Consider the following 14,275-nt stretch of genomic DNA (forward strand, 5'->3'; position numbering starts at 1 on the left):
GGAAGTCATCCTCATTATCGTGTCCAATGGAACGGGAATTCCGTTTACGTCGACGATGGATGGTCCACCTGTTCTGATGATGAGGCAGAATTGTGACTTTTCTTCAAAGTTCCTGAAGTGTCCGGTGGCCACCCGTAAAGGGGGGGTACTGTCACAATCCTGCCAGAACTCAGTGTGTTTGTCCTGTCTTACCTGCCTGTCAGTCTTGTTTCTCAGCCTGCTGCAGCAAGATCTGAGTATTTGCTTGTAAGAGCACCTGGGTGATTCTGATTCAGCCATTAACTCTGTGGTTACCACTTGAAAGATACAAGTTCCCTGTTGGCCTCATCCAGAGACTGTTCCAGGTGTGGCCATTCCCAATCACCCGGATGGCCAATCAGTGCTGCTCTGAGGGGTTATCCTCCCAGCCCTGCATAGACACTTTGCTTTTGCATTGTTGTCAATAACTTGGAAGGAAGCTTCAGCTTGTGTTCCTGCTTAAGCTCTGTGGTATTCCAGTTACCCAGCATTTGTATCCTGCTTCCAAGCATTCCTACACCTGTGAGCTTCCAAGACCCTGCACCAGCATTCCTACACCTGTGTGCTTCCAAGACCCTGCTCAAGCATTCCTACACCTGTGTGCTTCCAAGACCCTGCTCAAGCATTCCTACACCTGTGAGCTTCCAAGACCCTGCACCAGTATTCCTACACCTGTGTGCTTCCAAGACCCTGCTCAAGCATTCCTACACCTGTGAGCTTCCAAGACCCTGCACCAGCATTCCTACACCTGTGTGCTTCCAAGACCCTGCTCCAGCATTCCTACACCTGTGTGCTTCCAAGACCCTGCTCCAGCATTCCTACACCTGTGTGCTTCCAAGACCCTGCACCAGTGTTCCTACACCTGTGTGCCTTCAAGACCCTGCACCAGTGTTCACCTGTTCCTGCATTACAAGTACCTGCACCAGTGTTACCCTGTACCTGTATCCAGTACCTGCTTCCTGTCCCAGCACCTGTGTTCCCGAGTCGCCAGCACCTGTGTTCCCGAGTCGCCAGCACCTGTGTTCCCGAGTCGCCAGCACCTGTGTTCCCGAGTCGCCTGCACCTGTGTTCCCGAGTCGCCTGCACCTGTGCTTCCAGTTACCTGCACCTGTGCTTCCAAGTTATCTGCACCTGTGTTCATCTGTGCCAGTGTTCATCCGTACCTGTGCTTCCAGTTACCTGCACCTGTGCTTCCAAGTTATCTGCACCTGTGTTCATCTGTGCCAGTGTTCATCCGTACCTGTGCTTCCGAGTTACCTGCACCTGTGCTTCTGAGTTACCTGTGCTTCCGAGTTACCTGCACCTGTGCTTCCGAGTTACCTGCACCTGTGCTTCCGAGTTACCTGCACCTGTGTTCATCTGCACCAGTGTTCATCCGTTCCCGCATTTCGAGTTACCTGCACCTGTGCTTCCGAGTTACCTGCACCTGTGCTTCCGAGTTTCCTGCACCTGTGCTTCCGAGTTTCCTGCACCTGTGCTTCCGAGTTTCCTGCACCTGTGCTTCCAAATTACCTGCACCTGTGACCACTTGCACCCGCACGCTCCAGCATCTGCACCTGTGTCCACCTGTCTCTGCGTGCCTCAGTACCTGCACCCGCAACCACCTTCACCACTGCCTACAGTGCTTCCGGCACCTGCTCTCCAGTGGTCCAACTCCGTGCTTCCGGCACCTGCTCTCCAGTGGTCCAACTCCGTGCTTCCGGCACCTGCACTCCAGTGGCCCTACTCTGTGCTTTCCAGCTCCTGTGCTCCCGTGCCTCTACTACGTGCCTCCAAGTAACTTATCAGTTCCCAGATTTCCAAAGACTTTTACAGACTTTCAAATGTCCCCTGTACCAGTTCATTATATGCAATAAACATTACCCATTTGTATCCACTTGCCTCCGTCCTGTTTCCATTGGGTTGTCAGCTAGCCACCAAGGTCACTCCCGGGTCCCAAATCCCCAGTCGTGACACCATCTCCAATGCTTTAAGAGAGACAGAGCTCTCCTTATTGGTGGTTCATTTTATGTCACATAGTAATGTCCTAGTTATTGCTATTACCAATAGTAGTGCCCTAGTTAATACTGCCCTATAGCAGTGGTGCGCCAGATGCACCGCCCTCAGTATGCCACTGAATGCACATAACACGTCCTGCATCCAATCAATCCACTTACCTTAACATTTTACCATTGCTTTAGTCACACAAATTGCATCACATTTCTTAAGAAGTGTTAGACAAACACAGGGGGTGGGGGAATTTACCAGGTGTCCGGAAACCCCTCCTCTTGACAAGTGGCCCATATTATGACAACAACAACAATGGTATGATATGATTACGCCACATCATGCATCATGCATCAAGGGACAGAGCAGAGCTACTGCACTTGCTCAGTGGTAGTGTCTTCCACCAAGTTTGGTATGTTGGTGACCCGTGGTGGCTGGAATTTGAAGAAAAGCGACGCCATCAGGGACGGCGCCACCACTAGGCAGACTCAGGCATTTAAAGAAGAAGAAGAAGTGGCGCTGGTCTTGATGAAATAATCGTACAAATATTTAATAACAATTAAAACAACATGTCATAAATCAATTACATACAACAATAAAAAGGGGTGGGTCAATAACTGGACCGGAGGCTGAATGGAATGGACCCAAGAAATGGTGGCAGTGGGTAGTAGCTGGAATAATAAGGGTTGCCCAATAGTTACCACTGATGGTGATAGTAATCCAGTCCCGAAAGCTGAATATCAAATGGTCCTCAAGTAGGTGCGACTGTGGGGCCACATATGGTTGGAAACCCAATGGGTGTTGTAGGGCTGCAAACTGTTTAGGCCACAGTGTCTCTCGTCGCTCAGAGGCTCCAATGATGGGGATAGGATCAGATGGCAGGTGTCCTCAGGGTTGGAAAATTTTAAGACCAACTGGTCAATGATCTCAGTCTGTTGTGACCAACCGTGATTCCTGCTTGGAGATATGTCCGCGTGGTGTCGACAATGATGAACCGCAGATGCGGGGTGGTATATGGGCAATTGTCTCCCAGAATTTGGAAATGGGCACCCAGTACACTGGAGGGTCCGATGGGTAGGGTCCAAATGTGTTTCAGCTGATCCTGGTCCAGGCTAGAGGCTAAAGCGTTTCGCTGCTTGTGGCAGTGCAGCTTTATCAAAGACTCAGGCATTTGCCTAAGGCGCCGGCCACTGGAGGGCGGTACTGAGCTGCAGCAGCACTCACGCCCGAGGAGAGCAGAAAGTGAAACTAAAGCAGCTGTTAAGTACCAGAACAGGTGAGCTTACAACATTACACCCGCCCCCGCCCTGCCCCCCCTGCCGATAATCCCCCCCCCCCCCGTGGAGCCCGCTCGTTGAAGTAATCGGCGGGTGCTGCCGCCAAACCCCCATGCTGGTCAGCAGCTCTCTGCTGGAACATGTGAATTTACACCTGCCTGGCCCGCCCGTTGATGCTATCGGCGGGTGTTCCCCGCATTCCCCCCACCCTTACTGGTAAGCGCCGCGGCTATCTGCGGGTGAGCTTACACCCGCCTGTCCGACGTGACGAGAAGTGCCGACTTCAGCAGCCTCTGAAGAAAGCCGGGGGGTGGGAGTCCCACTCCCTGGCTATGTTGAGGTTAGAGGGGGCGGCGGAGAGAAGTGTGTCCCGGTTGGCGATGGGCAGGTGGGCGGGTGCTTGAAGATTTGCCTAGGGTGCTGGGACAGTTCACACCGGCCCTGGACGCCATGACGGGGTACGTCATGCCGCCACTCTTGCAGGACCTGACCCCGAAACTCTGGTGACTCGCGCAAGTGTAGTTACATTTTTCACAGGGTACAGGTCCTCAAGTGTAGGAGGCCTGCGGCCATGTTTCCTAACTTTCCTGGCTTTATGAATATGGCTTAGGAAACATGGCCGCCGGCAACCTGCACCAGTGCAATACAAATTCAGCCCACCTGGCCATCGGCCCTTCTGGCATTTGCCAGAAGGGCCAGATGGCCAGTCCGGCCCTGATAGTGTGGATCTGAATTCTCAGTGCACTAGACCAGAGAGTAGTTACCAGGAAGAACAGACAGGAGCCTTACCATGAGGTGGGAGAATGTGTGCTTAGAAAGCACAGTACTGGTTCTATTATGATTGTGTATTTATTTATTTATTATGCTATGTTAACTTTCCTGACCACTTATTTATGGAATTTAAATGTTTGACACAGCCTAAGGGTCAGTCTGATCACTCGCATTCCTGCTTGGAAACTCCTGCGTTTGCCATGGTAAGTCACTGGAAAACTGGCACAAGTTTGATATTTATCAGAGATTATGCACATTAACAGTAGAGTTTGGAACAGGGTCTTCTGACATTTTATTGATGGAGGCAGGCTCTCTTCTCTGGTAAATGCCCCTAAAGTAAAGTAATTGCTTTTGGTGAAATGATATTCAATATGCCCACATATTTTGCACTTACATCTATAAAAGGCAATTTTCCTGTCAGTATATATTTTTTTTTTTTGCAAGTTACTTGTTTTTTCAATATAGCACAGAATGAACAGAAAACCTCTTCGACAAAACATAAAATGTGCTCTAATAAGAAATAGTTTTTTAGTGTCATTTTGGTTTATTTGGTTGTTAAACAAAGTACTGTTCACAATTAGTAGTGCATGCTATTCCGGAGATAGGTCTATACATCATATATTACATCTACCCCAGATGATTGTAAACTTGTTTAACTGCTGAGACCAATTTACCATTGTTTACTCTCACAGTAGGGTGTTAATTCAACAAATATAGCAAAGCAGAGCTGTTTACTTGTTTATTCTCATCTCTTATGTCTTTCTAGCCTAAAAATAGACTAATTGGGATGAGCAAAGATGTGACTGGATCGTGGTTGTGCATTGTGATCAATGGGCCTAATTCAGTCCTGATCGCAGGACAAATTTATTCCCAAAATGGGCAAAATGATGTGCAATGTAGGTGGGGCAAATGTAATATGTGCAGAGGGAGTTAGAATTGGGTCAGTTATTTTGTTTCTGTGTACAGTACATGTTCAGATGATGGGTGGTCGCTAGTAATCAGTGGGAATGTTCATCCCGTGCACATATATAATGATATAGTGTATATGTGCATATACAGGTACACTAGACGATATGCATGGTAATATCATTAACAAAATCTTTATTGTGCATACATTGTATAGTGTGTGTGCACCTTAACAGTATAACCCAGCCTATAATAACGTTGTAGACCAGAAAATGAAAATTATTGCTGTTAATTAGAGATTAGCAAGTTCGGATCTAGGAGATCCAAATTCCCCCCCAAACTTCACAATCCAAGCTGTGATCCAAATCCAGCTCGGGTTTTCCCACCAGACCCAGATCAAGTCAAAACATCATCAGCCCAATGTTGGATTCTATTGGCTCCAGTCAGAGCTGCTCCTGGCGATACAGTCGCCATCCGCCAGCCTACAGAAGGGGGCACACGCACAAGACCCTAGCACGCCCTTTCTGTCTGAGCCCTCCACCACCATCTGCAGCTTTTTTCTTGTTAACATTATTATTATTATTAATTAAATCTTTTATCTTATACTGAGTTGTTTTAATACCCAGCGCTGGTACACTCCCCTTTTGGTTATACTCTATTTACTCAGGGCTGTCAACCCTAGTACCTTCTTCCCGATAGCTGATAGTAGAGCACCCCCCCACGTCTATTCAGGCTCAACAGTCCTAGCGCTAGTCGCAGATCCAGTGGTGAGCCACTTTAAAATAAAAACATTAACATCAGTTAACATTCAATTTGGACCATTTTTGAATAAGAAAAATAAAATAAATTATAATTAATTTAAACCAGACTGAATTGCAAAAAAAAAATTTGCAATGCAAAAGGTTAAGGAAGCTGTTGGGAAAAATACCTTTTACAAAGTAAAGGATAATTTGCCCGTAATACAGCACAGAGACACAGACCATTCCATAGACTGTGTTTATTACATGCTGCAATAGGAATATTCCTACCTTCAGAAATGTATTTTACATTACAATATGAAGTGAAGCTGGTTTCTATTAGCTTACAGTGTAGATGATTGAAATGATCTCAGTTGGGTACCGGGATCCCTGTAAAGATCATGTGATACACTTTGTACAATGAACCTGGAGCAGGAACACTGATTTGCTGATTTCTAATGTCTGCCTGCTGTGTAAGAGCCCCAGCATGAAAGGACGATCATTGTCAGCCTGAGATGGTGTACTGTTTGTTACATGTACACTCACAGAGGTTTCTGTGCACATTTCAGTCAACTTTGGCATAAAATATAATTAGATAAAATATATATAATAGGCAGTGTACATACAGTGGGAGCCATAGGATGAACTAGGCGGTAGCACTCCTAATGCCATTCATAGAGGGGGCCAGAACAGGGTAGTACATCTGGAGTGGGAGCTTGTGCTACTCACTACTTGGGAAGCAGTAGCGTAACAATGGCACTGCAGCCCAAGCAGTGACTAAGGGGAGCCAGTGCTGTAGGGGTGCATGGTCTCTGCAGATTCCAATTGGTCTGGCTGTCCATATGGAATCTGCTGAAAATCTCCCTCCAAAAATGTCCACCACCTTGAAGGAGACAGATGTTAGAGGTTCAATGGACAGATGGATAGATGCTAGAGGTCCTACCGGGTATCATTACCCAGAAGTTACAGATTTGAGATATATATAGCTATATATACTGTGTGTATATATATATATATATATATATATATATATATGTACCTTGGAGAAAGTTGGCACTCGTGAGTCTTCATAAATAATGCAAATAATTTTCTTTATTCCGACATGTTTCGGTCGGTGACCGTCGTCAGGGAACAATACAATAAAATGAACAAGGCATACTTATACCAACACAAGACACACCCTCACCAATTAGAAGTCTGCTGGACCTTCCCCCGTCACATACAGCACACCTGTGGGTTAATGGAACATCGGCGGGGTACGGGTTAATTACAAGCTATTTTATAGGAAGCAGTGGAGTCCCAGTTTTTCATTTAACCCCTTGGGTGCCAAGGCATCCAGGGTCATAATCCATCTGCTTTCCATTCTTAATAATAATTTTTCCCTATCGCCGCCTCTCTTAAGGATAGGAACATGATAAATAAGCTTCGTACGGAGGCTGGCAATGGAGTGACCCATGTCCACCCAGTGGCGTGCCACCGGCTGGTCACTAGTCCCCTTCGCCAGCGCCGCACGGATGGCAAATCTATAATTTGCCATCCTCTCTCGGAATGTGGTTTCCGTCTTGCCAACATATATATAGCCGCACGGGCAGTACAACACATATATAACGTACTTGCTCGTGCAGGTGAGTACATGTTTAATAAAGTACTTCTTACCACGGGTGCATGAAGTGTCCACCCACCAATAGTGACCCACACGTTGTGCAACCCGTACAGCGGTAGCACCCATTAGATTTTGTCAAAAAGTTACCAGGTGTTGGCAAGCTAGTCAGTTCAGAGACATCAATTTTGACCAGCCTATCACGTAGGTTACTACCGCGCGTGTAGGCTGGCATGAGTCGCCTGTTGTGTAGAGCTGGCAGATCCCGGTCAGTGTTGACCACTGGCCAAAGCGATTTTATATATTTGCTGTTGTTAGTGCTGTTAACAGTATACCTGTAAATCCACGGCATAATTTTTTCTGCGGTTTTATCACGTGAATTAGTGAGACAATGTTGTCTAGTAACAGCTAAAACCTTATTTTTTGCCGCGACCAGATCTGCCATGTGATAGCCTCTTTGTGTAAAGCGAGTGATCATGTTATCCAATTCAGTGATAGTTTCCCCCGGATCACTAACGATCCGCCGAACCCGCAACATCTGCGAGTATGGAAGCCCCCTGTGCAGGGGTAGGGGATGAAAGCTGTCATGTAACAATACAGAATTCCGGTCAGTATCCTTGACATGCAAGCCAGTCGTCATTTGGCCATTGTTCAATCGGATCTGCACATCAAGGAAGCTGACCGCCGACTTACTGGTAACCCACGTAAATTGGACTTCATGCTCAGTAGCATTGTGGGATTCCAAGACCTCGACTAGATTTTGTGTTGATTTTGACGCAATAAAGAACAGATCGTCAATAAATCTCACGTACAGTAGCAGTTGACCATTCGATTGTAGTGGGGCAAATATCTGTGTCTCAAGAGCCCACATGAAGCTGTAGGCGTACAATGGGGCCACATTGGACCCCATCGCACACCACAGCAACTGCACATAGTACCTACCATTAAATGAAACAAACTAAGAAAAAATGGTACAGAGGTTCCTTTAAATTTAGGATTATCCGTGATCAGCCTCTCCACTGCCCACAGTGGGCAGTGGAGAGGCTGATCACGGATAATCCACTAGTCCCCGGCGCTGGCGACGGGGACTAGTGACCAGCCTCCGGGGTGGACTGGGTGGACATGGGTCACTCCGTTACCAGCCTCCGTACGAAGCTTATTGATCATGTTCCTATCCTTAAGAGAGGCAGTGATAGGGGAAAATTATTATTAAGAATGGAAAGCAGATGGATTATGACCCTGGATGCCTTGGCACCCAAGGGGTTAAATGAAAAACTGGGACTCCACTGCTTCCTATAAAATAGCTTGTAATTAACCCGTACCCCGCCGATGTTCCAATGAAGTACTTTGTTTAAATGAAGTCACTACAAGGTGCTTTTGATGATATGCGAAATGAATAGATTGCACAATGTGTACAGCATATTTGATGGTGATTAATAGTTTGTGCTATAACTTGATTTTCAGTCCTTTTGTTGTATTAACTAACCAATTGTTTAATATCTTCCAATATATGGCTTTGTTATAATATAAAATTTAACCTATGAAGTAACTTGTTTTTTTTTTTACATTTTATATGAGTGGTGTTTTCTGCTTGGTCCACCCCTAATGAACGTTAGTGACACCTGTGAACGTGCCGGCTGGCATTAACCCACAGGTGTGCTGTATGTGACGGGGATAGGTCCAGCAGACTTCTAATTGGTGAGGGTGTGTCTTGTGTTGGTATAAGTATGCCTTGTTCATTTTATTGTATTGTTCCCTGACCACGGTCACCGACCGAAACATGTCGGAATAAAGAAAATTATTTGCATTATTTATGAAGACTCACGAGTGCCAACTTTCTCCAAGGTACATATTTGGGGCTCCAGGGTCCAAAGCCGGCACCGGAGCAGTTCACGAATATCAACTTACAGAGGAGTGCCGGGTTTCCCTCTCTTATATATATATATATATATATATATATATAGATATATAGATATATAGAAAAATTGCGTATATATAGATAGATAAATAGATAGATAGATATCAGAGGCACTCACAGGACTTTGAAGAATAATAAATTAGGTGTGGGACGCCACAGCTGTGATCAACGTTTTAGTTTATTCAACTTTCGTCATCCTGGCGAAAGTTGAATAAACTGAATTGTTGATCACAGCTATGGCGTCCCACACCTAATTTCTTATTCTTCAAAGTCCTGTGAGTGCCTCCGATATCCTTGTACAGGTTGAGTATCCCCTATCCGAAATGCTCGGGACCACGAGCATTCCGGATAGGGGAATTTTCCGGTTTTTGGAATAAATTGTTTTAGCCATACTTACCTGTCCCCTGATGGTGTCCGGTGGTCCCTCGGCGTCCACGCAGTCCCCAGGCGTCCACAGCAGGCCTCCGGCATCTTCTCTGGGACTTGGTAAGTATGAAAAGAGAGTTAGGGGGGTTAAAAAAAAATAAAAAAATCGAATGATTCCAAAAACCACGGTTTTTGGAATAATTCGGATAAGAGATGCACGGATACGGTATACTCAACCTGTATATTATTGAACACCGCAGTGTGTTCCTTGGTAGACACCTGGGCCAGTTGTCAACACGTGGGTTTGAGTGCTGGTCTCCCCATTGCTACGTTTTTTCACCTTGCATTCAGCCTTGACAAAGAGGCGCTTGGAGCCCCGAAACGTTGGCGCATTTCTGATTCACATTTTATAACGTTGTTTTTTTGCACCAAGTCCCTCTGGAGTGCAATCTTTTTTCCATAGCAGTGTATATATATATGTCTGCGGTTTGTGACGTCCCCTGCCTGCCGTCTAGCAAGCCAGCGTGGCGGCTTCCCTGGTGGTCTATTCCAGCCGTGTGTCCCCGGATATCGTGAGCAGTTTTGCTTTGGCTTTATGCTATTGTCGTGTGGTAACCAGCCCACAGTGTCATTTTTTATGGTACTAGTCTTTTTGACTATTTTACCTGGGATATTATATGTCCAATAAAATTCTACATCGTTAATGCACCATGAAGCGCACCTTCTCTATTTTCTTTTAGATTCCTTCCCTCTGTGGATTTCAGAGGTCCACATTGAGAGAAAGGTGCTGCACCTATATTATCTGGGATTGGTGCCTGGACTTTTGATTGTACATCATCAGTGAACTCTGTGCTGGTTATATTGGATGGTTTTTAGCGCATGATTTTATTTTTTACCCATATATATATATATATATATATATATATATATATATATATACATATATTGACCCTGGAATAAAATATATATACAGTAACAAATGCTTCGAAAGCTAGTCTGCTACCTTGTGATTGCCTCTGTATCTGTGTATGCGTGTGAGAGATGTAGTTTCACTCATTGCCAACAGATGGCAGTGATTTGGAGACACACAATCAAACACTAGACATATATATAGATGATGGCCAATTTACATACAGCTTTATATGAGCCCCAGATAGAAAAAAAAAACACTGGCAATGAATAAGAAACCCCTGGAAACGAGAATGTAACCCCTGGCAGCAAGCATGAAACCCCTGGAAACGAGGATTAAGGTAAAAAAATATATAATGTATGGGGGAGGGCACCAGAAATTTTTGGCAAGGGGGTATAATATTTCTAGTTACTGTATGCCACTGACTGGAAGGCACTGGTGGTAGTAGACAATGGAAAACCTAAGCAGCGAGAGGCTGATCAATGTGTGATGTGTTTTCATAGCGGTAATGCTTCGATACGCAGCTTTCCACATCAAGGTTGATAGAGGACACATCTGTATGTAGACAGCATGTGACATTCTTGATTTAAACATCTAAGAAAACAATATAATATCAACTGCAAAGTGATTTGAAATCATTATTAGAAATGTACTTCAAGCAGAACCATAGGCAAACGCAGGAAGGGGGGGGGGGGGTTCTGGTTGCCCGGAAAACCCCTTCTCTTGGCAAGTGCCTTAAATTATGACAAGAATAGCTCTGTTATATAATATGATCAAATGATCAATAGAGCTGCCACCACATTATGCAGTGTAAGGGACAGAGCAGAGCTGCTGCCCATGCCCAGTGTACCAGCTTCTTCTACCACATTTACTGTATGTGTGGATCTAATCTCTCAAACATCGCAGTGGACCAGAGAGTAGATGCCAAGAGGAAGAGACGGGAGCCTTACCATGAATTGGGAGAATGTGAGCTTAGAAAGTGCAGTACTTGTTCTATTATGTTTCTGCATTTATTATATGGGGGGGTTTCAACACAATTGCGCTGCTGGGTATATATAGTAAAGAAGAACTCCAAGTCTAGTTAGGTACGGCCAGAAAGAAATGACACTGGACACGCTTGTAAATTGTATTAATTTATAAATGTAAAAAAGAGATAAACACATATACATGCATAATAACACTAAGACATAAATATAAAAAACATATAGGGTTAAATCCTGAATAGTAAAGGGTGTCTCCAAGGTATATTGTGAAAAAATCCCCGTGGTTGGGGTAGCTCAGTTCAAATAATCAAAATGGAACGGATTATCCTACAGTCAAGGATTAGTAATGCCAGTTTAGCATGTAAGCAGACATGCACTAGATGGAAAGGCAGTTCATGTAATTATAGAAGGGTAATTTAAGAATTTCTCTCACCCATATATATTGACGGCAGCGGGGAGCCAAATAGATGTTTGTTTAGCTCGACCCTGAAGTGAGTATCCCTCCAAGTGGCAGGGACTGGCAGCCGGATAAATCTGTAGGAATGGAGGCGGTGATGTTGGCGCTCGATAGCGCTAGCAGCCGGCGTCCCCAATATGGTGATCCGGGGGACTGGCAGGGTAACAGCGTGTCCTGCTTGCGCTCGTCAGAGCTGGTATTGCGGCAGCTGAAGCAGGAGTAAGCCGGTGGCCGCGTGGAAAGCCGACGTCAGGTTTGCGGCAGACAATTAGGAGTAGCTGTGCGGCTGGAGACTGAGGCTAAAGGCGGGACCTTGGAGACACGTCTGGAGGTGTAGGTAATGCGTCAACGCGTTTCGTACCCTCTAAGGACGGGAACTTTTTCAAGACAAGTGTTGAACCTCTATGAGGATGCTTTATTTAAAGGGCTAACTTAATAGGGAGTGATCAATATATTTAATATATAACTTAAAAACAAGCGCGTCCAGTATATTACAATCCTACAGTATATGGATACATTTATACTTAGCAATATGATTCATTGAAAAAATAGTGACCAAATACAGTTGTTATTATAAAAACATCTTTTAGTCTGTAGCGAAGTTAATTAGCTATTTTCATTTAATTAGAACTCAGTTAAATACCGCAATGGTATTTAATTAAATACTATATTTTTAAAAATATCTAAAGCGGATAATGTACTATTAATTTAAACCCCTTCCTCCTGTGTCTCACACTACTCTTGTATACAGGCATTTTGTGTGACCTGTGGTGATAGGGGTTTTGTCGACAGAGTGTGAGGTTTATTTCATAAGCTTCACCTGCAGGCGACCCCTTTCCGCCCTGACTAGACAGACTATCTTGAGTCTATAGAGTAGATGCTATATACGTATACCATCATAACCCCATATTTAAAGTATATACATATATATATATTTTTTTGCTTATAATCTCATATGATCTCTATTCTAATCATAAATTGAAATAAATAAAATTCAAAAAATTTTTTATTATTAATATAATTCACATATGTACAGAGATATGTATATTTTGCCTTTATTTTTCGAGATACTAACATATATTTACACCTGTATATTTATACCCATATTTAAAAGAGAAAAGAGAACCCCAAAAAGGGCGCACAATGTCAAGGATACAATTGTAAATAGTGCAATTAATATACCTTCGCCGTTAGTAAGAATTAAATCGAAAGGTTTCTTTAGATGCGGTATGTGCAGTCTATGCCGACTATGTAAAGGATCAGTCAAGTGTGCTTAAGAATACAAATCCTTACACACTAAAAAAACATATCCGATTGATCATTTTATTACGTGTGACAGCAAAAACTGCATCTATTTATTACAATGTGATTGTGATAAACAATACGTTGGTAGGACTTCAAGAGCCTTAAAAGTGCGAAGGGCTGAGCACGGTAGAAATATAAAGAAAGCCCTTGAGTCCAACAACGTGTCAGACCATTTTAAAAAAGTTCACCAATGTGATATAAAACATTTGGTATCTTTTTGTGGCATTAAGATGGTAAAGTCGCATTGGAGAGTCAATGATTGTGACCAGAGGTTGGCAAGGACGGAAATGCAAACCATCTACACGTTAAAAACCCTGTCACCTTCTGGCCTCAACATGGACTTTGAATTGAAATGCTTTTTATAAATTGTAGTCTTTTAATGATGTATTTAGATTATCACTTTTTTAACCTAATATATCTCTTTTACTTTTATACATTTTCTACTTTTATATTTTTCTATACATATGCATTGTCACTTTACTGAGGACCATAGGTTATGGAATATTTTATGAAATAATCTGGATGATGCCCATTATAGCCTTTGATATGCACTGTCACTTTAAAGATGATTATTTAATGTTTCATATGTATATATAATATATTTCAAAGTCCATTTGTATTCGTTCCTAACATGTGTATATTTCGTTACATGTATGGATATGGAGAACGTTACCGCTGCATATCTAATAAGATATGAAGAGATAAACTGGCCCCGACATCGCTACCTAAGATGCGCTCCATTGGTGCGGTTCAACATCCAGGAAGCGGCCCTGTGAAACGCTACGTTGCGCTCCACGATCACAGGAAGCGCATGTCACTTCCGTTTCCGGCCAGGGGACCAGGAAGTACACGGCGGGATACGTACGATCACCGCGCTTGGCGCCAAACGGTGCCTAAAGTCACAAAACAAAAAGCGGATCTGGACTATTGTATACTAAAAAGATGTATATTGTTTTATATTGTTTTTTACTATGCATGTATTTTCTTTTTTCTTTTTTCTGTACGGATATTGTTTATGTATAGGGACACATTTGCGAGACA

The sequence above is a fragment of the Crinia signifera genome, chromosome 3 (genome assembly GCF_055691185.1).
Source record: "Crinia signifera chromosome 3, ASM5569118v1, whole genome shotgun sequence".
In the NCBI taxonomy this organism is placed as follows: domain Eukaryota; kingdom Metazoa; phylum Chordata; class Amphibia; order Anura; family Myobatrachidae; genus Crinia; species Crinia signifera.